At 38.6% G+C, this 24810-nt stretch overlaps 1 protein-coding gene and 1 pseudogene across 1 annotated transcript in view; both read left to right on the top strand.

Annotated features, from left to right (window-relative positions):
• Positions 1 to 6278: 6278 nt before the first annotated feature.
• On the top strand, positions 6279 to 8851 carry LOC129476295 (coiled-coil domain-containing protein 137-like; annotated as a pseudogene).
• A 4597-nt stretch (positions 8852 to 13448) lies between these two features.
• Positions 13449 to 24810, top strand: part of TENM1 (teneurin transmembrane protein 1) — an 815747-nt gene continuing 804385 nt past the window's right edge. The window contains exon 1 of the mRNA XM_055269101.2: positions 13449 to 14278. The gene's annotated coding sequence lies outside the window, so the exon portion shown is untranslated. The remainder of the gene's footprint in view (positions 14279 to 24810) is intronic.

The following is a 24810-nucleotide window of genomic DNA, read 5'->3' as shown; positions in this document are numbered from 1 at the left end:
TGACAGTGGGTCTTGAAGGCTCCTGTTTTCCACAGAGGCCCTCCAGGTCTCGTGCACTGGTCTCTCCTTTTACTGAAAACTTCAGTATTACATAGTTTTGGTTATATATCATAAAACAATTTTTATGAAGGAAAATTTTCATTTGCTCATTCTTCCATTCATTCATTTACTAGTTTATCAAACCTTCCTCAATGCCTCTGTTTACCTGGTGCTACAGAGACATTAAAAAATCATCTTTGGGAGACAGATATATAAGCATACTCTGGTCATATAACAAATGCTACAGTAGAGGAATAATTAGAATGCTCTGGAAACTCAAAGGTTGATAAAGTTTTATAAATAATCAGTTATTTGAATTGATTCTTAAAGAGTGTCTAGGATTTTTTTAGTCAGAATATGGAGAATCACATTCCACATGACCTTAGGGCTGTGAAAGAACACAAGGTTAAATTAGCAATGGGGAATACCAATCTAGGACAAGGGAGTGCCATTTTATTTCCTATCTGAGCCTGGAGAACAGAGGTCGGGGATAACGTCTTATTTTATTTCCATTTATGTGTCTGACATACAGAAGAGGCTTAGTACACATTTGTTGAGTGAATGAATGGGTTGGTATTTTGCTGCATGGAGATAATCCTAGAAAATGGTGTTTTTCCTGAGGTTTATCCAAAATTAAGCAGTGTGCTATGTTGTAGCAGCGTCAACTGAACGAGATAAGGGGTTTTAAAGTGAGGGCAAGGTGAATCAACCTTGTTTTAGAAAGACATCACCAGTATGGAGAAAGGATTGAAGTAGATTAAGAGTATAGTAGCAGTGAGACCAATAAAGAGGCAGTACTGCAACTGTGACCAATTATGAGGACATGAACCAAGGCAGTGACAGTAAGGATGGAGAGGAGTGGACAAATTTGAGAACCACTCATAAGGTTGAATCAATGATTCTTAGAAATTGATTAAATTTAGGGTGTGAGGAAGTGTGAGGAAGAAGGAGGGAGTGACTCTGAGGCTTTCGTCTTGGGAAACTAGGTAATGCCATGAAGCAGAATAGGGAATACAGAAGAAAAAGTTGGTTTTAGTGGGGATAATGCGGTCAGGTTTCGACTCACTCAATGTGAGACACCAGCTAGATATCCAGATGGAGATGGATTGTGCCAGATGGAAATTACAGATCTGGCTGGGCGCAGTGGTTCCTGCCTGTAATCCTAGCAGCTTAGGAGGCCAAGGAAGGAGGATTACTTGAGCACAGGAGTTCGAGACAAGCTTGGGCAACATAGTGAGACCCCATCTCTTTTTAAAAAAAAAAATTAACTGGGCGTGGTGGTACATCTCTTTAGTCCCAGCTACTCAGCACTCTGAGGTGGGAGGATTGCTTGCTTGTGCCTGGGATGTTGAGACTGCAAGTGAGCCATGATTGCACCACTGCACTCCAGTCTAAATGACAGAGCAAGAGCTTGTTCTAAAAAAATACAGATCTGAAGATAAAGTCTGGAATTAGAGATCTGGGTGTCATCAATCAACATAGTAGTTGAAATCATAGGGGCAGGTAGGTGAGCATAGCTAGAGAGTATATACAGTCATCTTTTGGTATCTGTGGGGACCGGGTTACAGGACCCCCCACCATAGATACCAAAATCCACAGATAGTCACGTTCATGATATAAAATGGTATAGTATTTGCATATGACCTAAGTATATACTTTAAGTCATCTCTAGATTACTTAACAATACCTAATACACCAGATGCAAGGGTGTACATGCCTATAGTCCGAACTACTTGGGAGGCTGAGGCAGGAGGATCCTTTGGTCCCATGAGTTTGAGTCCAGCCTGGGCAACATAGCAAGACCCCATCTCTAAAAAAGAAAATCTAATACAATACCTACACATCACTTTATTCACATGGAATCAACAAAGTACTTGCTGTGCGGCAAATTCAAGTTTTGCTTTTGGGAACTTTGTGGAATTTTTTTCCGAATATTTTTGATTCACGTTTGATTACATCTACAGATGTGGAACTCATGGATACAGAAAGTTGACTGTATAGAGTATAAAGAAGCAAAGATGAAATCTTGAGAAACACTGCATTTAAGAGTTTAGTGAAATAAGAGGAGCCTTCAAGAGAGAGGAAGTTAGAGTAAGATCAGAGAGGTACAAGCCGTACAAGATAACAATAAAATAGAAGCTAAGGGAGGAAATAATTTTATAAATGCCACTTGGGCAAAGATATGAAAAAATAATTCACAAGAGAGGAAATAGAAATGGGAAATGGAAAAAAATGACTGAAAAATACCTCAACCTTCAGTAATCAACATAAATGGTATTCAATGAATATAAAGTTTCTCTTATGCAAGGCAAATAAGGTCTAGAGATCTTTTGTCCAACATAGTGCCTTAAATAACAATACTGTATTGTACACTTACAATTTTAAGAGGGTAGACCTCATGTTAAATGTTCTTACCACAGTTTGTATGTACATGTATACATACAAATTAGAAACAATAAATGCTTGTTTATTTTAAAAATTAAAATAATGCTCAGTGCAATTTTTCAAGTCCCAAATGTTAGTCATTCTTGATTTCTCTTTTTTAACACCTGACACCCAACCAATTAACAAATGCTGACTATACCTTCAAACTATATTCTTTATCTGAATAATTTTCATCTCATTCATTACTAACACTCTAGAACAAACCACCATCATTTCTTACCTGGACTACTGAAAGAGCCTTCTAATTGATATCCCTAGATCCATCTTTGTTCTCATATAGTTTTTCACACAGCAACCAGGATGATCATTTTATTTTATTTTATTTTATTATTTTTTTATTATTATACTTTAGGTTTTAGGGTACATGTGCACAATGTGCAGGTTTGTAACATATGTATCCATGTGCCGTGTTGGTTTGCTGCACCCATTAACTCGTCATTTAGCATTAGGTGTATCTCCTAATGCTGTCCCTCCCCCCTCCCCCCAACCCACAACAGTCCCCGGAGTGTGATGTTCCCCTTCCTGTGTCCGTGAGTTCTCATTGTTCAATTCCCACCTATGAGTGAGAACATGCGGTGTTTGGTTTTTTGTCCTTGCGATAGTTTACTGAGAATGATGGTTTCCAGTTTCATCCATGTCCCTACAAAGGACATGAACTCATCATTTTTTATGGCTGCATAGTATTCCACAGTGTATATGTGCCACATTTTCTTAATCCTGTCTATCGTTGGACATTTGGGTTGGTTCCAAGTCTTTGCTATTGTGAATAGTGCCGCAACAAACATACGTGTGCATGTGTCTTTATAGCAGCATGATTTCTAGTCCTTTGGGTATATACCCAGTAATGAGATGGCTGGGTCAAATGGTATTTCTAGTTCTAGATCCCTGAGGAATCGCCACACTGACTTCCACAATGGTTGAACTAGTTTACAGTCCCACCAGCAGTGTAAAAGTGTTCCTATTTCTCCACATCCTCTCCAGCACCTGTTGTTTCCTGACTTTTTAATGATGGCCATTCTAACTGGTGGGAGATGGTATCTCATTGTGGTTTTGATTTGCATTTCTCTGATGGCCAGTGATGATGAGCATTTCTTCATGTGTTTTTTGGCTGCATAAATGTCTTCTTTTGAGAAGTGTCTGTTCATGTCCTTCGCCCACTTTTTGATGGGGTTGTTTGTTTTTTTCTTGTAAATTTGTTTGAGTTCATTGTAGATTCTGGATATTAGCCCTTTGTCAGATGAGTAGGTTGCAAAAATTTTCTCCCATTCTGTAGGTTGCCTGTTCACTCTGATGGTAGTTTCTTTTGCTGTGCAGAAGCTCTTTAGTTTAATTAGATCCCATTTGTCTATTTTGGCTTTCGTTGCCATTGCTTTTGGTGTTTTAGACATGAAGTCCTTGCCCACGCCTATGTTCTGAATGGTATTGCCTAGGTTTTCTTCTAGGGTTTTTATGGTTTTAGGTCTAACATGTAAGTCTTTAATCCATCTTGAATTAATTTTTGTATAAGGTGTAAGGAAGGGATCCAGTTTCAGCTATCTACATCTGGCTAGCCAGTTTTCCCAGCACCATTTATTAAATAGGGAATCCTTTCCCCATTGCTTGTTTTTGTCAGGTTTGTCAAAGATAAGATAGTTGTAGATATGTGGCATTATTTCTGAGGGCTCTGTTCTGTTCCATTGATCTATGTCTCTGTTGTGGTACCAGTACCATGCTCTTTTGGTTACTGTAGCCTTGTAGTATAGTTTGAAGTCACAGGATGATCATTTTAAAACTTAAACAAGATCTAATGATCTGTCTGCTCTCTGGCTTCCAAAGGTTGACTTCTCATCACACTGTAAAAAACTTGAAAAATTTTAAAAATCTTTACAATGGCCTACAAGGCTTTACATGATTTGGTCATTATTTATTGGACTTCATGTCTTACTATGTCCCCCCTCAAACATTGCTCATAACGTTCTAGCCATATTGCCCTTTGATTTGTTCTTTAAACATGCCATGCATTCTTTTTTTTTAATCTCAGGGCCTTGTGCCTGCTTTTTTATCTGTCTGAAATGGTTTTTCTCCAAGGTTTCTGCAGACTTTACTTTTGTTTTAAAATAAAGAACAGAGGTTTATTTTCTCACAGTTTTGGAGGCTGGGAAGTCCAAGATTAAGGCACTGACATTCAGTGCAGGAGGCAGTTACTCCTTCTGCTTCCAAGATGGTGCCTTTTTGCTGTGTCCTCCAGAGGGAAGTACCCTGTGTCCTCACGTGGTGGAAGTTGAAAGGGCCAAAAAAAAAACCAAAAAAAACTAGCTTATTCCCTGGACCTCTTTTATAAATTACCAATCCATTGATGTCTTAATCACTTCCCAAAAGGTCCCGCTTCTTAATACTGTTGCATTGGGCGTTAAGTTTAAACATGAATATTGGAGGGGACATAAACAATCAAACAATAGAAGTATATGATAGATCCTTTTTGACTCAGGATCACACCACCATAATAATGTCACCAAAAAAGGTGAATGGAATATTCTAGCATTACAAGTAATAATAAAAACTAACACATATAGAATGCTTCCTAGGCAAAGCACTGTCCTAAGGACTTTATATGTATTAACCCATTTAATTTTCATTCAGACCTCTCCAGGTTTACTTTCTTACTTCATTCAGATATTTGATCAAATGTTCCTTCATCATAGTGGCCTACTCTGACCATCCTATGTAATGAACTTTATTGTCCTTCATTTTCTATGCCTTTATCAGCTTCTATTTTTCTTTATATTATTCATCATTAACTGGTATCATACTGTATTTTTATCTTATCTACTTTTCTAGAATATTAGTTCCTTGAGAGCATGAACTTTGTTTCTTTTTTGCTCACTACTATATCCATATCACCTAGCACAGTGCCTGATACATAGTAGGTGATTAATAAATATTGGTTGAGTAAATGAATGACTAATAAGGACATGATGAAATATTAGTTGGTGTAGATTTGGCAGTTTGTTGCAAAAGCCTTAATAATGTTCTTACCAATAATTCTACTTCTGGGACTTTGTCCTAAATAAATAATATGAAATAAAGAAAAAACTTCATTTACAAAGATTTTCACCAAGCATTATTTGTGATAATAGAAAATATGAAGGAACCCAAATGTTCAACAAGGCAAATGCTATGTGATTTATGATACATCTAGACAAGGCAATACATAATGGCCATTAAAAAAAGATGTTTACAAATATTTTATGATAAAAGGAAAATGTTTGTGTTATACTACCAAATGATAAACCAAGGTGTAAAATTATATGTATCCAATATGTAAGAAAAAAAAAAGACTTGAAAAAGGGATACAAAAGTGCTAAAAATGATTATTTCTGATTGAAAAAGGTGGGTAATAGGTTATTTTTTCCTTTATTATCTGTATTTTCCAAATTTTCTGTAATTAGACTATATAACTTTTATCAGACACAGTGTATTTACAAAACAAAGAAAAACATTAAAAAAAATATTGCCATATGAGAAGTGAGGTTTGGGAATAAATAACAAAGAGAATAAACCCATTTTTCTTGAGAGATGTTGCTGGAGGGAGAGGAATATGTCAGTTTTAGCCAAGACCAACTATTCTCTGACTTTATTTTGAAGAGGACTACAGAAGGGAAAATAATCGAGATCCACTGATCCAATCTGGTCTTCACTCACTAGAGAACCAAAGAGGGCAGAACTTACCCTGCTAGGATTTGAACAGGATGTTCAAGGGAAATTGCACAAATTAAGTCTTCTTCATATTGCTGTGGAAAGCACTAGCAATTTGCTTCATGTAAAACAGAAGTGATTACTCACTGTATTTCTTCATGTCATGTAGTAAAAACAATTAAGTGAAGTTAGACTATAGATTACTTGGCTATTCAGCCACAGTCACCTCTAATGGAAAAGAAGAAAAATAGCACTGACAAGTTTTGGCAGGTCTCATCATTAGAAATGCCTATATTGCCAGAAAGAAAAGAAGCTTCAGCCAATAATGTAAACCGAGAAGTTCTCTAGGCCTTGAGGAAGAAAGTGACAATACAGTGTTGCAGCATTAATTGTCTGAGAGCACTGATCATTGTAATGGGAAAACTGTCTCTTTTATTAACACAATTATTTTCTACAAAGTCTTTGAGTAAATGTCCCATTAGAAAAATTGCATTAGGAGTTTCAAAGCATATATAGCGATGTAAAGATATACTCATTAATAAAATAAAGTGTGACCTATATGCCACCCAAAGTCCCTTGAAAATAGAAATAGCATTAATATAGGTATTAAAATTATAGTATAATTAGGTAATTATTTTTAAAAAGTAAAAATTTGTGAGGAATGCGGAAGTAGCTTCGCTAGGAAAACTCCCGGCGTGGAGATGGCGCGAGCTGGTCACGGAGCAGCGGTGCCCAGGGTGCGGGCAGGTCCTGGGAGTCCCCGGCAGCAAGCGCAGCCGCTGGAGAAGCAGCGCCCAGCCCCGTGGCCCGGGCTTCGCAGCGAAGAGAAGAAGAAAGTGAACTGCAAGCCCAAGAACCAGGACGAACAGGAGATCTCTTTCCGGCTCCAGGAGATTATGAGGAGCCGCCAGGAGATGAAAAACCCTATCAGTAACAAGAAAAGGAAGAAAGCAGCCCAGGTGACCTTCAGAAAGACATTGGAGAAGGAAGCAAAGGGAGCGGAGCCTGACATCGCCGTCCCCAAGTTCAAACAGAGGAAGGGGAGTCCGACGGGGCCTATATCCAGCGCATGCAGCAAGAGGCCCAGCACTTGCTATTCCTCAGCAAGAACCAGGCCATCCGGCAGCCAGAGGTGCAGGCAGCTCCCAAGGAGAAGTCTGAGCAGAAAAAAGCAAAAAGGTGTTCCAGAAGCGGTGACTAGATAAAGTCCGACGGAAAAAGGAGGAAAAGGCAGCAGACAGGCTGGAGCAGGAGCTGCTCCGAGACACGGTGAAGTTTGGTCAGGTTGTCCTGCAGCCCCCAGAGCTGAATGCCAGGCCCCAGAGGAGTGTAAGCAAGGACCAGCCTGGCAGGAGATCGCAGATGCTGAGGATGCTTCTGAGCCCAGGCGGTGTGTCCCAGCCTCTGACCGCCTCCCTGGCCCGCCAGCGGATTGTGGGGGAGGAGAGAGAGCGGGCCATGCAGGCCTACAGAGTGTTGAAGCAGCCGCGGCGGTGGCTGCACGGGGAGCAACCACACCTCACTTCCCGGAAGAAGCCAGAGCCGCAGCTGTGATGGAGAGACACCTGGGGCCTGGCCACGCTCCGGGAAAACTGGCACCAGGAGCTGCCACACCTGGGTAGGAGAGAGGCAGGCCATGCCAGCAGTGTGGGGTGAGGCCTCCAGCTACTTGTTCACACGTTGGGCACTAGTGGGTCCACATCTTACAGGGGGTGAGTGCCCGACGGACTAGGGCCAAGGCCTGGCTGACAGACGGCCTGTGGGGCCCCGTGTCACTCACAGCTCCATCTCTTTGTTTTGAACGTCCATTCTGAGTCTCAGCCCAGGTACACCTTAGGAAGGGCTGGATCCCTGTCCCTGAACACCAACTACTGAGACAGCTGATGAGGCTGGCTCGGTGTGTGATGGTGTGTGTGTGTGACAGTGTGTGACGGAGGCCCCCGGGAGTGCACAGCGCACATCAGGCAGAGCAGGCCACGGGCAGGGAAGACGCATCGGGGCAGGGCCACTGGGCACATCTGGACCACCTGGGAGGGCTCTGCAGGGGACCGTGACTACAGGCCAGTTGTGAGTGGTCCCCTGCAGAGGCTGCCCACCCAAGGTTTGGTTGGGGTGAAACATGATGACAACACATACACTTAAGAAGGTGGGAGCCGGGGGCCGGGTGCGGTGGCTCACACCTGTAATGCCAGCACTTTGGGCAGCCGAGGCGAGTGGATCACCTGAGGTCAGGAGTTCGAACCAGCCTGGCCAACATGGTGAAACCGCATCTCTACTAAAAATGCACGAAAAAAAAAACAACAGTGGGAACAGAGTTGTCACTTACCTAACAGGGCTCTGAGAGAGCAGGGAGGCCCAAAGTGGCTGGAGAAGGTAAAGGAAAAATCCTGTCTTGGGCTCGGGGTCACAGAGTGGGGCCCAGGGGGAGTTCCTGCTGAGTGTAGGGCCTTGCCAGGCTTCAGTCTCCGTCCAGTGCCAAAGGAGGAAATGCCCAGGCTGTCAGCATTTCCAGATGAGAGCAGAAGGGAGAGGCTTAAACCCAAGTCACACGTCCAGCAATGGAGTCCGACAGCCCAGCACCATCTGGGAACTGAGGAGCGCCTCTGCCCGGCCCCCACACCCTGTGGAAAGTGAGGAGCGTCTCTGCGAGGCCACCGCCCTGTCTGGGAAGTGAGGAGCGCCTCTGCCCGGTCACCCAGTCTGGGAAGTGAGGAGTGTCTCTGCCTGGCCACCCCGTCTGGGAAGCCAGGAGAGCCTCTGCCCGGCCGCCGCCCTGTCTGGGAAGTGAGGAGCGCCTCTGCCCGGCGCTGTGCAACCTTCCAAGTGTGAAGTGACAGCCTTGTGTGTGATCTTTTCTGTCTTCCCCAAGTTTGGACTTTCGACATTAAAGTTTACTTTTTAGTTAAAAGTTCAAAAAAAAAAAGTAAAAATTTGTACCATTTTCTAAACTAATAGAAATCATACTTTTAACATCTATTTGAGAAAGATATCTATCCATACACATGTATGCATATTCACATTATGTGCATATTCATATATACATATATTTTTTGATGTCAACATCTTGAACCTGGCTTTTAGGCCCTTCTTCTGCTCACCTCCAATTTATGCATTTTATCTCCATAGCCAATCTCTGCTGATAGTTTTGTTTTAAGAGGCTGAGAACTGAAGGAAGTAGAATATTATTATCTATGTAGGAAGAAACAACAGGCAGTGGTGCTAATTAAGGTCTGGGCTAGATGATCTCTTAATGAGCTGTCCAGGTTTAGACATAGGGCTCTGCTTGCAGGGTCTAGCCTATTTCCAAAACCAATAGTCAGTCCTGTGAGATGTATTTTGTATTTGTTTAATAGTTTCTGCTGTTTTTGCCTCTGGTATGCATTATTTGGCTGAGTTCAGTGATGGTCCTGTCAAACATTCTAATTTCTTTTTCTTAAACAGTAGTTAACCCACATTCAGTATTAAGACGGTGAACAGTTTCTTTTTTGGAAATGAATTCTTGAGAGGAATAGAGAGATAAAGGGTGAGGGAAGTTGTACATGTTGGGAATTGTTAAGTGATGGCAAGTAACCTGTGGTATCTGACATAGATCAATGTATTAACTGGCCTTCTCTAGTCATAAATGGGGTGACACACTCCTAAAGGAGCCAGCTTGAAAACAATGGAGAAGTGAGCAGAGAAGAGCTATATCATTTTGAAGCCTTTTGTTTTTCCCCATCTTCTGTTTATCTCACCAAGGCAAAATGCTACATATAGGGCAGTTTATTTTTTAAAGCATTTTTTGCTAGCCTCCTTGCAGAATCAGCCTGATGTATATGAAGCCAATTTCTACAGACTTGCTCTGGTATATGCAGCACAAGAGCCAGAAATATTTTTTATAGTCTGGATCTAAGTACTTTCTGAAATGTCTTCCCTTGAAAGATTCTAACTTAGCACTATTCTGGAACCACATGAACATCTGAGCAGAACTACATCTTTTTTGAGCAACATTAACAGTGATGAAAAATGCACATCAGGCAGTTAGATTGCAACTAATCAAGAGCACGACTTCAGCCTAGTATGAATGATTTATATATAGTGCATTGGATATGGAGATCATTAGTTAATAATATGATACCCTGTTGTCATTATAAGGTCACCTTGGTGATCTTTGTAAGATAGTTGTAAGGTGACGATGATGTTATTGACCTACGTTTTAAATGTGGCATTTAAGTATTGTCTTCTGTCTTGATTTACTGGTAAAATTTTTAAATTGTTCACTCTTACTACTGAGATTTTTCCTCAAATATAAAAATAATAGGTTTGGGGATTACTTCATTAATAAATTGGGACCATAAGGTTAATTAAGTGCCAATCATAAAATATTGGAATGTTAAATTTTGAAGTTTCTTTTTTCTTCTGCTTTAATTTACACACTGCCTTTTCATTTTTCTTTTCTTTTCTTTTCTTTTCTTTTCTTCTTTCCTTTGTTCTTTTTTTAGACAAGGTCTCGCTCTGTCATCCAGCCTGGAGTGGATAACACTCCAGCTCACTGCAGCCTCAACCTCACAGCTCACTGCAGCCTCACTGCAGCCTCAACCTTCCAGGCTCAAATGATCCTTCCACCTCAGCCTCCAAAGTAGCAGAGACTACAGGCACACAGCACAATGCCTGGCTAATATTTTTATTTTTATTGTAGAGACAGGCTTTCACTCTGTTGCCCAGGCTGGTCTCGAACTTCTGTACTCAAGCGATCCTCTCACCTCGGCCTCCCAAAATGCTTGGATTACAGGCGTGAGCCACCCTGTGTGGCCCACACTGCCTTTTCTAAAATGGATTTTTGAAGAATTAAAAACGTATAATAACTTTCTATATATGAGTAATATGTGTTTGTTATAGGAAAGTTAGAAAATACAGATACACAGAAAGAAGAAAATCATATATAAGTTACATACGTATATATCTAAGCTCAACTCACATTGTGGTTACTTTATAATGTGCTTATTTAAATAAATATTTTTGAACATTTCTATGTGAATAAAATATATTAGATATGTGCATACACACAGACATATATATATACATACACACACATAAACACACAGACCTACACACGGAAAGAGAGAGAGAGACAAAGAGAGACAGTTGAAAAAAAACACCAAAAAATGAAAAGAAAAATATATAGTCCCCTTTCCCCCATCTCTTCCAGAATGTCATTTAGAAGCAGCAAATTAAAGACATACATAGAAATTATATGAAGTGACCATTAACATCTAACAGTTCCCATATTATGTTTAATGGCTGCTTAGTAATCCATCACATAAATAAATCCTTGATTTATTTAACCAGACTCCAATTATTGGATATTTAGGCAATTTCCAATATTTATTACTATAAAAACATCATGAAAAATTCTTATACATACCTCTCTGTATATATCTCTGATAACTCCTTTTGGAATGTTTAAATGTAAAATAACTTGATCACAAGGAAGACATATTTTTAAGGGTTTTGGTACCTACTGAAAAGTTGCCCTCCATAAATATTGCACCAATTTTACATTACTAATAAATGACTTTTTTCTTTTCTTTTTTTTTTTTTTTTTTTGAGACAGTCTTGCCCTGTTGCCCAGGCTGGAGCGCAATGGCGCAAGGTCAGCTCACTGCAACCTCCGCCTCCCTGATTCAAGCAATTCTCTGCCTCAGCCTCCCGAGTAGCTGGGATTACAGGCACTCACCACCATGCCCAGCTAATTTTTGTCTTTTTAATACAGGCCAGGTTTCACCATCTTGGCCAGGCTGGTCTTGAACTCTTAACCTTGTGATCCACCCGCCTCAGCCTCTCAAAGCACTGGGATTACAGGCGTGAGCCACCGCACCTGCCATGAATGACTTTTTAAAAGTTCATATGTTAAAAATCCATGTGACTTCATACTGGGTATATATAAATCAGAGGAAGAAGTGTATCTCTCAATTGGAGTAAAATTAGTAGGGATCATTATATAATAGCACAGTTCCTTCCTTAGCACCAAGCATGGCACATGGGAGACTATCTTAGTCTATTTGTCATGCCATAAAGGAATGCCTGAGGCTGTGTAATTTATAAAGAAAGGAGGTTTATTTGGGTCACAGTTCTGCAGGCTGTAAAGAAACATGGCAAGAGAATCCACTTCTGGTGAAGACTCAGGAAGCTTCCAATCATGTCAGAAGGTGAAGGGAAGCCAGCATATTCAGAGATTAAATGATGAGAGAGAGAGAGCGAGAGCGCCAGGCTTTTTTTTTTTCAACCAGCATTTCTCATGGGAACTAAGAGTGAGAACTTACTTGCATGATAAGGGTACCAAGCTATTCATGAAAGATCTACTCCCATGATCTAAACACCTCGTACCAGGCCCCACCTCCAGCATTAAGGATCAAATCTCAACATGTGACTTGGCAGGGCCAAACCAACCATATACAAACCATAGTGGAGACACATTTTATAGTCAGCTTTATACCTGTTGAATAAAAGACGCCATGTGGGACGTTGGTAAAAGGACTGAACCAAAAGTGAGGGGACATGCATTCTAATCCTGGCTCTGCCACTAACCACATATGTGAGTTTGCAAAAGCCATTTAACCTCTCTGGGCCTTAGTTTCCTAATCTTACAACAGAGTTGTTTGAGAAACAGATGAAATACATATATGAATTTTTTTATAAATTGTAAAGGACAATTTTAATGTAAGAAATTAGGACTACTATAAATTGTTTACACTAGTGGAAACTCCTTGAAATTGTGGGCATTTCATCTCAAAATGACTGGTATGTTGAGTGGAAATTGAAAAAAAGGAAATTGAATAGTGTTCAGTTGGGAGAGTCTATGTGGAATGGGTGAGAATTTCATACTCCTCCAGGTATACTCTTCTATAATTAAGAAATTCTTTGTTAGCAGCATAATTAATATAATTAGTTGAAATTTCAAGTAGACCTTTTAGAAAATGGACCCCTTTATCTCTTGTGAATTGCACAATGAATATTCTTATATTCGCAACCCTCATCTCCACTTCCAACCCTACCCCACATGTATCTCTTCCATTCTTTCATATAACGACTGCTGTGGATTTGCATGCACATATGTTTGAAGGATAATTTGGCCTAATTTGTTTACAGGAATTACAAGGGTGACCTTTATTCCGCTGTCTCCTTTTTGATTCCCATAACTTCTGGACCTATCAAGGTATGTGCATTTTACACCGAATTTTACTTTGAGATTTGAACACATAGCTACATAATGTGAAAAGAATGGAATGTTTTGGTGATATAGTCAGTTATATTTATTGCACGTCATGTAAATGAAATGCATTGTTTTAAAATTTTTAAAGTCTATTTGTCCATTTTATAGATAAGCTTGTGTCTGTACCTCATAATTTTTAGTCTTTGCAAAAACAAATATGCAGGCTGTCTTACATGTCTGAATAATTCTGTGACCTTTTCCACGTACAGCTACTAAAATCAGGAGTCTTCTTGACTAATGGGAACATCTGCAGTGTGTAGGAACAGCAGTAGCCAGAGAAGATGTTTGCAAAACTATTTAGTAGTTCTTACTGACTACAAATAAATATTTCTCCATATCAGTGGAACAGATATTTCCATTCAGAAAATTTTACTGGCATAAATATTTGCCTCCTGAAATGAATGTTTTGATTCTTTAGTAAAGTCTCATGTAAAATATTTGTATTTACACAGGTATTGCATTCATTTGTTTACCCTTCCATTATAACTTCTCTTCATCTACCCATCTATCCATCTATAAGCCCAATAAACGGGTATTGAGCAACTTTGGGGCAAAAGTTATTGTGCCTTTTTTTGTGGTAAATGTGCCAATGTCGGTATAATTCAAATGGAGCACTGAGAGTGTTTGCTTCTCTATAGTCAGTCCACTGTTAGGTGGACTATATGAGAAAATGTGGCAAGATGAAGGATCTCGCTCATTGGTTTTAATTTTTATTAAAATATTGGTCAATATTCAGTCCTTAGTAACTAAGGCATAGAAAGCATTGATTTTTTTCCCTTTGCTACCTGTATCTTGCAGTGCTATGCATTACTCAAATGTGAATTCTCATTTCAAGCTGTAAAAAAGTCAAAAGGATGATCTGAATTTGTGGTAAGTCTTTGGCATCACTTGATACTTTCTTTAAGAGTATGTAAAAAAGAAATCTGCAAACTCTCAGAATTTGCATTGCCCTTCTAAAAATATAACACAAATATCTTGTAAAGGGTTTCATTAATCGGGCTCCAATTATTCGATGTTAGTCTGTATCAGAAATTTAAAACGGATTTGTCAGTTTTGACTATACATGTAGTTCTATTAGCCTTTCTTTCAGAGGTACTGTCTTTAAGGGAATACTATTGCCAAAAAGTTCAGATTACTATAGGAAAAAAAAAATGTAAGATCACAAAATAAAATGACATTAAAAGATAAACTTACTTAAAAAGTTAAGTCAAGATTTTTGTATATAATGTCATTTGTGAAAATAATTTTTTTAATTTGATAATTGTGAGTCTGCCAGTTGTGCAATACTAATTGCAAAGTATTTTTCACACTAGGAAAGTTTAAATGTGTGGAAAACGTTAGTCTTACTAAGCTAATGTGAATGAATGGATCAGGATGGAGAGGAAAATGCCTGACAGACCCAAAGAATGCACACTTATAAAAATAATTGGCACTAAATATTTAAAAGTTTCAGAGAGCAGCTAGTTTCCCTCTTTTAGAAAGACAACATGACATAGTAGAAAAGCCCTTGTTTGTCAATCAGAAAGCCTGGGCTCTACTCTCAGTCTTATATTAGTAATACGTTTCTCATCAGGTCACTTCTTCACTCTGAGCATTGGTTTTCTCAAGTCTATTATAAAAACTTTGGGCTGAACAACTCCAACTGTCTTTCTGTTCAAACATTGTATGATTTTTAGAAAATTCAGGGCTGTTCTCAGATATGCAATATGGAATCAAGATTAGCGATTAAATTGAAATACACACGCCATTTAAAAGATTGCTCCTTGTTAAGTGGTTTAGTGAGTTGGTAATAGTATATTTTTCCTTGATTTAAAGCAATTGTGTATTCGAACGCCACTATCACTCACTCACTCCACGCGTACTAGTACTGGCGTTATAATAAATAGTTTCAAGCTGAAGTTTAGCTAGTAGTCTTGAGTCTTCCTCCTCGATAAAAATGCTTAACTTTGGGATGCTGCTGTGCTTCTTCTCTGTCAGTCTGTTGGAGTTCAGCAAACTATGTTTTCACCTTCTTGCATGATGGTCGTTCAAGGTCAAGCATCTCTCTGTACCTTGAAACCATCCAAGTGTATAACCTGATGACTTCAGACTCCAATGCTTTCAATCTGGCACCTTTCATGAGCATTGAGTTCATATTAAAACATTTAAAATATATTCTCCTTCATCTACATATCACAGCAGTAACAACTTGGGCACAGGACAGTGCCTGAGAACAAATAACCACTTGGAGTTAATGATCTGAGGGGCAGCTGAAGGACCATTGACTCTTCCTAGTCAGTTCTTTGTCCCTATAAAATGCCTACTTCTGAGGTGCCGAGCCTTCAATAATTTTTCTGTCTCACATCAGATTAAGTAGTGACCATAAATAATAGCATTTAATACATAATAATGAGATGTGGCAATGCAATAAAATATCAACAATTCTAGTACTATATTAACATGGCTATTCTGATGAAACCAAAAGAATGAGCAGTAAATGAAGTTCATGAATCATAATATTTTAGAAGAGACTTTCCCCTTATTGATTTGAAATGAGATATAAGAAAGAATTCATTTGGTTTAGGGGAGCAGTTCCCTTTCTTTTGCTCTGTATTCCACTGATGAATGATCTAATTTAGAAATAATAAAAAATGCCTCTGACGTCTATTTTAAATTGATTTTTAAATAGTATATGTTCAGCTTTTTCCCCTCTTTTTTAGCAGTAGATTCATTTTTCAAGATATGTACAGCTCTGAACTAAGTTACAAATACAACTCTACAAATGTTCTTTTCCAGAAGAAGCACCTTTTATTTATTTATTACTGTGACAAACATTTATAAGTCTCTACAGTGTGCCAGGCATAGTGCTAGGTGCTGGGGAAACAAAAAGTAATATGGAACGTAGTCCTCACTCATAAGCTCATAGTAGAGAGTTGGGGACTGTGCTATACACAGAGAAATAAAATAATCAAGTGTTGTAGGTATGGAGTTTCTATGAATTTACTTGCTCATGGCATTTTTAAAATAAGTTTAAAAGATTCATATATCAAAATCTACTGAGTAAGGCAATGATATGTGTAATCTAAAATAGCTCTCCACTCAAATCTACAGGAATCATTGGTTATGGTGGGAGAAATGCCCCCCCGCCCTCAAAAAGATGTCTGTGTCCTAATCTCTGAAACCTGTGAATATGGCATGTCATGTGAACATGACAAAGAGGAATTAAGATTGCAAATGAAATTAAGGTTACTAATCGGCTGACCTTAAAATAGGGAGATTATCCTGGTTATCTCTGTGGGCCCAATGTAACTACAAGCATCTTTAAAAGTGGAAGAAGAGAGCAAAAGAGAGAAAAACAGAGAGATGGGCCCATGAGAAGAACTTGGCCTGATTTTACTGGCTTTGAAAATGGAGGAAGGGGCCATGAGCCAAGGAAGGTGGACGGCCTCTAGAAAGTGGAAAAGGCAAGAACACTGATTCTTTCCTAGAGCCTCCAGGAAAGAATTCAGCCATGCCAATATCCCGATTTTAACCTATCAAGACCCACTTCAGACTTCTGACCCCTAGATCTCTAAGATAAGTCTGTGTTGTTTTATGCTGTCAATTTTGTGGTAATTTATTACAACAGCAATGGCAAACTAGTACACTGAGGTTTACTCAGTACAGAAAATGTAAGGAGAAGTCTCTAGTTATTGATCATGATTACTGAAAGGCATTCTTCATGCTGAAATTGGTGCACAGGGTTATTTACCTAGTGACCATTTTTTCTAGATATCCGTATCAGGTCCCTCCATCAGAACTACAGCGATTTGTGAGGTCCCTGAAAAACCTGACAATTCTGTCACTCCCACTCCCAATTTCAGAAAGAATTTAGTCCTCCTTCCCTCTCCTTCTGTGGACCACTTGTGCTCCCTTCCTCTATCCCCTTGTCCCATATCCCTCCACATTGATGCCTAGGATACAAGGTTTATTGATAAGTGAGAAGTAAAAAATTATCTTTTTTCTTTCATGGAACACCCGCAGCAGGAAGAATGATATAGGTACTAATATCCTAATAGGTTTACCCTGGCATGGGTTTCATGACAATCTAAATGTTGGGTATTAAGTAGAGTGTGAAAATGAAGTTTCAAACTAGTGGCCGATTGCTCAGGGCCAGTCCTCAGATACGTTTGTTTGCAACCCAGAATGGTTTCTCTCCTCTCTACTCCTTTTCTTCCTTTTTAAAAATGCTGTAGCTTGAGTGTGTCCTCTTTAATTCTGTAGTAGAGGGTAAGTGCATATGCTTTGGGATTTAAAACCATGAGAAGATCCAATTCGGCCACATATTGACTATACAGCTTGGGCAAGTAGATTAAGAATAATCTCTCTAAATCTCAATCTCCTAACCTCTAAGATGAGAACAATAATTATACCTCACAGAGTTGTGACGTTGAAAATGGCATGCAAATAATTCATAAAACACCTTGCACAGTGCCTGGCATATAACATAGTGTATGCTCAATAAATATTAGCTATTACTTCTGCCACTATTATTGCTATAGTAAGGGCACAAAGGATGGGCAAACAATTTCATCTGGTAGGGGAATGAGAAGCAGATATCTGGAAATGCTTCGTGGAGGAGGTAATGCTGGTAATACTAGGGCCAGGCATGTGAGTGTGGACTGCTGGGGAATAGGGAATGGTAATTTGGTATTGTCAGAAGAACAAATGGTAGGGATGTTCTAAGCAAAAGAATAAGTGGCAGAGAAATATCAAATACCCTGGTATCTTAGGGAAACTGCAATCAGTCTTTACAGGTAGAGGGTCATGTGGAATGTAAGCATGAGAAGAGATAAGGATAGAGAAGTATGCTGGAGACAGATACAGATGGATTTCCCCAGCCTGTATCCTACTAAGGTGCATCTCTTTTTTTTCCTGTAGGTCAGTGGTTTTCTAATGTTGCTTGTGAAATTTGAAGTTTGGTTTATTGCCCACTGAACCTCTTTCTTGCTTAAGGGCAACCCCTGAAATGGCTACCTAGGAACACTGATTATTTTATTTTATTTTATTTAAATAAATATATATTTTTTATTTTTATTTATTATTATTTTTTTAGAGATAGGGTCTCACTATGTTGCCCACGATGGTCTCAACTCCTCAAGTGATCCTCCTGCTTGGCCTCCCAAATTGCTGGGATTACAGGCATGAGCCACCACACCTGGCGGAACATGGTTTAAAAGTCACTGCTCAGCCGAGCATGGTGGCTCACGCTTGTAATCCTAGCAGTTTGGGAGGCCAAGGCAGGAGGATCACTTGAGGTCAGGGGTTGAAAAGCAGCCTGGCCAACATGGTGAAACTCCGTCTCTACTAAAAATACAAAAAAAAAAAAAAAAATTAGCCAGGCGTGGTGGTGTGCACCTGTAATCCCAGCTACTCAGGAGGCTGAGGCAGGAGAAACCTGGGAGGCCGGAGGCAGAGGTTGCAGTGAGCCAAGATTGCACCACTGTGCTCCAGCCAGGGAGACCGAGCAAGACTCCATCTCAAAAAAAAAAAAAAAAAAAAAAAAGTCACTGCTCTAGGGAAGGAGGAACTAGAGAAAGACGTCAGTAATCACGTTTGTGATATACAGGGCCCACCCAGGTGGTAGTATGGAGGATGGATTGGAGGGATCATATATGAAGACGAATAAACCAGTTAGGATACTACTGCTAAAAGCTAGATAAGAGATGATGGGGGCAGATGGCAATTACCGATGGTGATAGCAATGAAGAGACAGAGTTGAACAGTGATTCTCAAACTTGAGTGTGCATCAGAATTACTTGGAAGGCTTGTTGAGAAACAAATTGCTGGATCCTACACTTGAGTTTCTGTTTCAGTTGGTCTGAGGTGAGGCCCAAGATTTTGCCTCTCTAACAAGTTCCCAGGGGATGCTGATGCCACTGGTCCAGGCACTACACTTTGAGAACCATGGGATTTGAGATATGCCATGTAGAACTGACAGGCATGGGTCACTTATTAGATATGGGCATAAGGGAAAGGTTTCTGGCTTGAAAGGCTAGTCAGATAGTGATACTATTCAGCATTACTAAAAGCAAGTTTAGGCTGAGTTGAAAAAGAAAATGTTCATAACCCTAGCAAGAGAGGGCAGCTAAAAATCTTTATTATTTTTTTTTGTAGAGATGGGGTCTCACTTGGTTGCCCAGGCTGGTCTTGAAATTCTGGCCCCAAGCTGTCCTCCTGCCTTAGCCTCCCAAAAGCACCAGGATTAGCACCTGGCCTTTAAAAATCTTTAAACAAGATTTATGATCAGATCCTAGGCTTTCTTCTGGGCAGCCTGATTCTATCCTTTTGTACCACTAGCTTCTCTTGCTCCCAGTTCACCCCCATTTATATGCCTTGGTGCCATTCACATTCAGGAAGTGAAAGTACAACTCTGGGAGGGGGTAGAATAATGGATTCCATTTTATACCTGTTGAGTTTGGTGAGCCAGCAGAACATCTAAGTGAGAAAACCTGAAAAAAATAATTTAGGCATTAGTTTTTGTTTATTTGTTTTTAATTTAAAATGAGGTCATTTCCTTATTTCAGGTTGGACATAAACTCTGTGCAAAATTGTAGTAGTCACAATATAGGTCAATTTTTTTTTTTTTTTTAGGAGATGGGGTCTCACGCTTTCACCCAGGCTGAAGTGAATGGCACAATCATTGTTCACTGCAGCCTTGAACTCCTGGATTCAAGCAATTCTCCTGCTTTAGCCTCCTGAGTGGTTGGGACTATATACATGAGCCACCATGCCAGGCTAGATTGAGCTATCATGTGCATATTTGCTGTCAGTCCTATAAGGATTTTTGAGTGTTAAATTTGCTCATAGCTGGCAATCATCCTTTTTATAGTATAGATCAGTGAATCCAAAACATGTTTATTTTAAAATTCCCCTTGAACACCCGTGTGACCTAGCTTTCTCTACATTACTTCTTTACCAAAAAGGAAAAATCAAAGTATGGCAGAATATCCATGTGGGTAAGTAGAGGAGAATAGGAGAGTGCCATACAGATTGACCTTTCTCTTCTTTTCTTTCTTTTTTTTTTTTTGTAGCTTATTTCAGTAATGGTCAGATATTTCACTGAATCTATCCCTCTAAGGTTGAGAGTAGGCAAAGGAAAGATCTTAGAACAAGATAAAGTACCTACATGCAATGGTGAGATGGGGAATAATATAGGGAATTTTGAGGAGCAGTAGAAGTGAATACTAAACAAAAAGGATTAAATTGATAGACTTGATTTTGTTGCAAGGGGGCAGTTGTACTGGTAAATCAGTCATTTTTGGCACATAGTATATCCTTACAAATATTCTAGCATATTAAAATTATCAATTTACTTGTCAGCTTGCAGTTCCACAAAGCTGTAGAATCATCTTAATATGGGGAGCAAAAATATGATAAGATGGTCAATTATAGTCATTCACTGCCAAAACTTCCTTGAAAAGATATACTTAACTGTATCATTCATTCTCCTTTGAAGGCTGCTCATCTTAGAGACTGATTATGTACTTGTAATTTGTGGATAGGACAGCCACTCATACACTTCCATCTGCAAGGCTCATAAAGAACCTTAACTTGTAGACTCGATTCAGTTTCTTGTAACATTTAGCTCTGATCTTTCGAGGAAAATACGATGCATTCCTTAGTACTTATTCTTTTATGCCAGAAAAAAATATGGAAGGAAAACAACTACAAAACTAAAAACAAAACCTTGGGGTTTTGCTACCTGTTTATAGATAAGCCATGATCTGAAATGCATCCATGTATATCAACAAAAAGTCCAACATTGGATGCTTAGGAAATGGGATCAGAGTTAATAGAAATGGCTCTTGTAGTTTCTGGGAAATCTCACTGAGAAGAAGTTATTCCTTAGGAGTGTTATTTCAGCCCCATGATATTGCTAACTTGACAGCTGAATGCAGAAATGTGTCTTTTGGGTGAGGCAAAATCCAGCTTTTTCATAGACCTCCATTTCACCTTAATAAATTTGAAATCACTATTTCTTCAGCTTTACATATTTCCAAAGTATATTGAGAATCACTATATATACTTTTTTAAAGGTAAAGAAAAATAAAAAACAATGACAAAAATTCTGAAATATGTACAAAGGGACAATGTAATCCCATGCCTTGTGGCACCCTATCTGAAGTATCAAGGGTCTTTTCTATAGTATAGATGTTGAGCTGGTGACCTTCAAATATTGTCCTGTTTTCATTCGATGTCTGACATATGTCAGATGAAACTGTTCAACTCATATGACTTTAAATAGCTGTTTTCTGTGAATGCATCAGCTACTTATTTTGTCCCAGACTCATCTGTACTACTGCACATGAACTTTAATTTTAAAATATATACTTCAAGTGACATAGCTGAATGTCACTGTGTGTGATAGATTGCTGGTTTTGTTCTCGTCTTATTTGCAAAATGCTCACCTAGTTAAATGGTGTGGGTATAATATGTAAACCTTTAGGTGTATGATGTAAACCTTCAATAACTTAATATCAATAATACAAATTTTCAATGCCTTTCTTAATTTTGTTTAATTTTACACCTGTGTTCAAAACACCCTGATTAATGCTTTAATATTTTGTATATGGTGTATGAACACAGAATAAAAGATGCACTTATGTACATGCCTGATCCAAGCTTATATCTACATACTGTAAAATGTGAGTGCCAGCTGAGTACCAGTTTGCACCAAGTTTATAGTTTTAATCATAAAAAAGTACATGAAGTTATTATTCATCTTATTGCTGAACAGTAGTTTGAAAAGGCAGAGGGAGAAGCTCTAAGAAGATCCTTTAGTAATTCTAAGAAAGGCTGATTTTCAGTTAAGTACATTTTTGTAAGTCATTTTGTCATTTGGTAAACACACAATGATTATTCCTTCAGACAGATGAAATATTTATTAGAAAGATAAATGTGGAATCACAATAGTATTAAAGAATACCATGGGAGTGGGAGGCCTGTCAAGAATGTTCTGACCCCAGGAAAAAGAAATCAGAATTGCCACAGAGAGGGACCATAGAATGAAAACTTTTTAAAAGGTTATTTCCATAAAGTCTGAGAAAATCTTGGCCTCCATTAAGATTTTTGTCCCTGAGAGCGTAAACTATAAGTATGGTAACTGCTTTGTCTGCAGAATACAAAAGGAGATCTTCGCTTCATCATTATCCTGGGAGTTGAACATCCTGCTAACATTTGAATAAAAATGCCTACTTCATTACTGATGGGAACACGGAGTTCTGTGTACCAAATGATTTACAGTAGAGCTTACTAACAGGGCTATCTTACAAATGAATGGGCTTTTTAAAGAATAATACAAGTTGTTAATGTGTATAGTATCAAATGAAATATATAATGCCCACAAATTCTAAAAAGTCTACCAAGTGAGTACTGGCTGTTAGAAAGATATAGTCCTATTATACATTTAGGTAAAATGGAAAGTGATGACGTAGAAAACAGAATTCTGATGTGTTGACAATACCATCAGTGTTTTTCCTCTAGTAAAATCTCTTAAAATGATGGAAAACAGAACTATGAAATAATCAAGCTGCAGAGGACCTTGAGAAATCATTTGCCCTAAGCTTTTGCTTTCAAACATGTGAATGTCTACATAAAGGGTAAGCAAGTCATGTTGTTAGTGCTATGAATACCAAATTCTTTATTTAGCAAATATATACAGCATTTGACTCTGTGCCAGGCACTGTGCTAAGCACTCTACAATAGTAACTGGACACATTGGTCATGGTATTGCTTTTTTCCCCCCTTCTACCCCTTTTTACCCTCCCCTTATTTTTTCTCTACACATCTTTTCCTGTTTCCTTTTTCCACTATGTGGCCCTCCCTAGTATTGTTCCAGACTTCTTGGGGTCCTCCAGTATAATGAGGTTACTGAACTCTAGTGTAAGCCCTTTATTCTCATTGCTTTTGAGAATGTCATGGAATTCATGTCAAATTTGTTATGGGAATCAAAGTAGATTATTTTATCATTTTGCTTTCATCTCTGTGACTTGTCATTTTATGATAGAAATGAGTGTTCTCGAATAATTTGGTATCCCCATAGCATGGATTGATGGTTACTTCCAGTGTCATAATATCACTTGTTTAATAATAATATTTTTGGGTAAGACTAAAATTATAAAGAGTACTATGTATAGAATATTTTTAAAATAATACTTTCTCATATTAAATTTCCAGTTTGCCAAACCACATGAGAATCTTCTCTTTTGCCCCATTCCTGAAAGGGTGAACATGCTTTCTTCATTTTGTATTTTCTCATCTCATTCTTGAGTTTGCGTTTTTTAATCTTATAAACTTAGTAGGTCTTTAGCAAAAACTGCTAACCTTGCTCTTTCCACTTATCTCTTGAGGACATAGATAATCTTACGTGACTGACATAGTTGTTATTTTAAATTATAGTAGACAGTTCAGCTTGCAAGCCACTCTCTTCCTTATATAGACTTCTCTGTGTGTTGCACATTGACTTGTGTGTGTGTGCATGTGTATGATCTAGCAAGTTATGAGCAATTACTGTGTGCCAAGTACTATGCTATTCATTTTAAAGTGTTATCTCATTTAATTTCCACAATAACTTTATGAAGGTTGTACAGTTATCATCTCCAATTTGCAAGTTTGGAACACTGAGGCCAAGGGCAGTTAAAGTAATTTGAGTAACGTTACACAGTAAGTAAGTGGTAAGGCAAGTATTCAGGGTATTCAGCTACTATTCCCTTGAGTCTTCATTTGTTACTAACTCTGTTAACAGGATAATTCTGGTTTCTTTAAATTTGATCTGTTTTCTCTTGTTGGAATGCCCACATTTAAGACTTCTTAAGTTGAGGTATCTGAATCTTGGATTGGGCCTTTAGATATGGCAGATGAATTTTAGACTCCTGCTCAAAGAATGTTTTTATTGTGGAATACCTCAACTAAAGGATTCTAATGTGACCCCACTAAAATATGAGTCTGGTAGATATATTTTGCAGTAGAAAGGGCCACAATATAGTGAATCAGTTTAACTCCATTTTCTGGTATGCCCTAATCCTTTGCTTACCCATACCACCATTCCAAGATGAACCAATTTCTCTTTGTCTGATATCAGTGCTGTTTACTTCCCATGAAGCCTCCTTGAGTAAAGAACATGAACATTTCTTCCTGTCTTATTTTCTATTTCTTATATTCAAACTGTGAATGTACTTGAGATCCATTATTTGTTTTTCTCCCTCTACCTTTTTATCCTTGGGGATTTCCTCTACCTTTGTAACTCTAGCTGCTATTTCTTATATAAATAATTTTTAAAACATTTCTTATACTATGGTCTCATGTCTCCAACCTCTTGCCACACATGTACAATTGGATATTCTGCTGATATTTGAAACTCATTGTGTTTCTAACGGTGA

Source organism: Symphalangus syndactylus, chromosome X, assembly GCF_028878055.3.
Source record: "Symphalangus syndactylus isolate Jambi chromosome X, NHGRI_mSymSyn1-v2.1_pri, whole genome shotgun sequence".
NCBI classification, from domain to species: domain Eukaryota; kingdom Metazoa; phylum Chordata; class Mammalia; order Primates; family Hylobatidae; genus Symphalangus; species Symphalangus syndactylus.
This window is presented reverse-complemented; position numbering and strand designations above follow the sequence as displayed.